The following is a 2,564-nucleotide window of genomic DNA, read 5'->3' as shown; positions in this document are numbered from 1 at the left end:
ACATTAGGTTAATTGGTGTGCGTATACACGTAATATCAGATATGGTACAAAAAGGTCTGTCAGTATAACCATACTTGATGTCTCGGAATAGAATTCATGTGTCTGCTGTATTTTCTTTGAATGAGTTGTGAGTTTAGGTCGATAGAAGGCGTCTTTATTTATAAGAAAATGCTAGAAGATATTTTTTGAAATGAATAATTATTGTTATGAATATATTTGTACTGTTTAGGAAGTTGAGAATATATTGTGTGATCTCAAAGCCAATATCGTTTATGCAGCTAGCTAAGATAATATAATTTGGAATATTTTTCAGGAGAAGAGATATGGAAGTTGGTATCGTTTTTTTAGCTCACAGGCGATGCATGCATTAATGTTCAATGCATATTACATACATTTTATGGAAGTTATTATCGACTTTATAGGCTATATTGTATATTATGGAAGTCGTATGAATTTATGTTCGATATCTATAATAATAGAGTTGAGCAGAAACTCTTCTCCTTGAGCCACCTCATCTCTCATATCTCCAAATTGTGACAGGTGACAGGTTATGGGAAAACTTCTTTTTTTTTTCTTTTTCTAACTAGCAACTTTTTTTTTTTGCTTCTAGCTTTTCCACTCCGTCGTCATCGTTACTATTTTCTGAAACTCAGTGTTATCACCATTCAATGCCATTTTCAATGGTTTCGTTCTATCTCCCTTCGTTTCTCCTCCTATTTAAACCAATTCATAAAATCTTTCAAACAATTAAAATCGGCTTCTTCCAGAGAAGAAAAGAATTTCATGTCCATGAAATCTCTTAGATCACCGGTAAATCTTTAGTTTTTACGGTTCCAAAATCAAAGAGATTTATCGGGTATCACAGTTTAACAATCAATGTTTGTGTCTATTCATATATTATTTTATTTTGCTCAAATATTTTCTTCGATTCTTTATACGTGATTCATTGATGCCAGCTTAATTCTTAAAAAAACTGCAAAATCATAGCACTATTTTACAGCAGCGGAAGTGTAAGTGACAATCACTTCTAGGAAAACCATCTCAGAATCTATTGGCAACTGGCTTCAGCTTAAAAAATCTATAAGATTATCATTCGTCAAAAAACTTTTTTCCTCTTATCGTTTGTATCTCTGCACCATCTTAACTATTCCAGTTAACCAAATAACGAACAAATCAATTGATTAGCAAAAGGAAACTGAAGCAAGACTAATGTTTAATGTGATATATTTTTTGATACGACTGGTTAGTATAAGCATCATCCCATATGTAAAATAAGTGATATATTTTTTTTGGTGTGTCAGTGACAAATCCATCTTTTAAAGCCTATGTGTCATTGAATCTCACCGTTTGTAGCGAACTGGTGTCAATGTGTGCAGGCACAATAGCACAAACTGTGTGTGATCTGGCATGGAGAGTAGGACTTGAAGTTGTTGACCTTCCACCTGATATCCGAGAGAGGCCACACTCGAGAAGGAGTGCTTTTTTTTTTTAACAAACGAGGAGTGCTTAAAGAACCATTCAATGGCTCTAAATTCGTACATGTCAATAGTTTCCGAGCATAAATTTGGGTCATATAACTGGTACACTGATGCGTACTCCTCCAGGATATGCAGATTCTTAGTGTTCCTTTTCTTCCTCTTATTTTGATTTAAGGGAACTGCAGTAATCATGATGAAGATGATAGAGACAGCTTTTCCTTTATTAGAGCTGGTGGCCGAAAAGCCTTCTAGATAAAGCTGTGACAGGTGCTCACATGGGAGTTATTGGTCTCATAATGGGAGGTGAGCATATCTTTCCCATGATTGGAATCGCACACCTTCCTGCATGGTCCTGTGAGGGAAAATAGATATGGGCCCAGTTGGCTTCTCAGTAACTTCCTGCAGTCATTTCTGAAAATCTCATGGGTCTCTGAAGCTATCTGCAATAGGGAATCGGTCAGTTCACTTACAGAATGTATAGCTGCAATATCAGATCACTTTATGTGCTGCTATTGTACCAAAGGCCAAACTTAGTAAAGCTAATTCAATCCAATGATTCTTCTTTGCAGGTGTTCTTTACATTAAAATAAGAAGGTTTTCCGGGGAGATCGAGTTGAGATACCTCATCGGCGAAACCTTGATGGAACCATTGTCAAATTAATTGTCTGAGAAATCTCTGGCTACAAGGTTCTGAAATCCTAACTCAAAGCTCCATTGTATAGACCCAAAATGATGTGTACATCAAAAGCTAATGTGCTACATAATTTTTTTAATTATGTTTTCTGTTAAAACCACAATTTTTTTCTTAGGTATATTGTCTCCAAACTCTGTGAATGATACGATACATAGCTTACATGGTTTCTCAAATTTTAGCTTTCTTTTTACAACTTAGATGAATGGTATTCAACTCGCTTATATTATTATATATGTTTATTTAACATACTAAACAAGTGCAAGTTAAAAAATTTGTAGGTGTTGTGTCAGTCCCTACCTTAAACAGAGAGTGTTGCAGGATGTACAAATAGAAGGGTTTGTATGAGAAACAAAAGAAAGACTAACTCTCAGACTCATCTGTTGGTTTGATTG

General features: G+C 34.9%; 1 long non-coding RNA gene across 1 annotated transcript; it reads left to right on the top strand.

The window, feature by feature from the left end:
* The first annotated feature begins 600 nt into the window (after positions 1-600).
* Positions 601-2,264, top strand: LOC106305337. Its single transcript, XR_001262967.1, has 3 exons — positions 601-810; positions 1,377-1,934; positions 2,048-2,264. It is a non-coding gene; the product is annotated as an uncharacterized LOC106305337 (long non-coding RNA).
* The last annotated feature ends 300 nt before the right edge of the window (positions 2,265-2,564 follow it).

The sequence above is a fragment of the Brassica oleracea genome, chromosome C7 (genome assembly GCF_000695525.1).
Source record: "Brassica oleracea var. oleracea cultivar TO1000 chromosome C7, BOL, whole genome shotgun sequence".
NCBI classification, from domain to species: Eukaryota; Viridiplantae; Streptophyta; class Magnoliopsida; order Brassicales; family Brassicaceae; genus Brassica; species Brassica oleracea.
The sequence above is the reverse complement of the archived record's forward strand: the minus strand, read 5'-3'. Positions and strand labels throughout refer to the sequence as shown.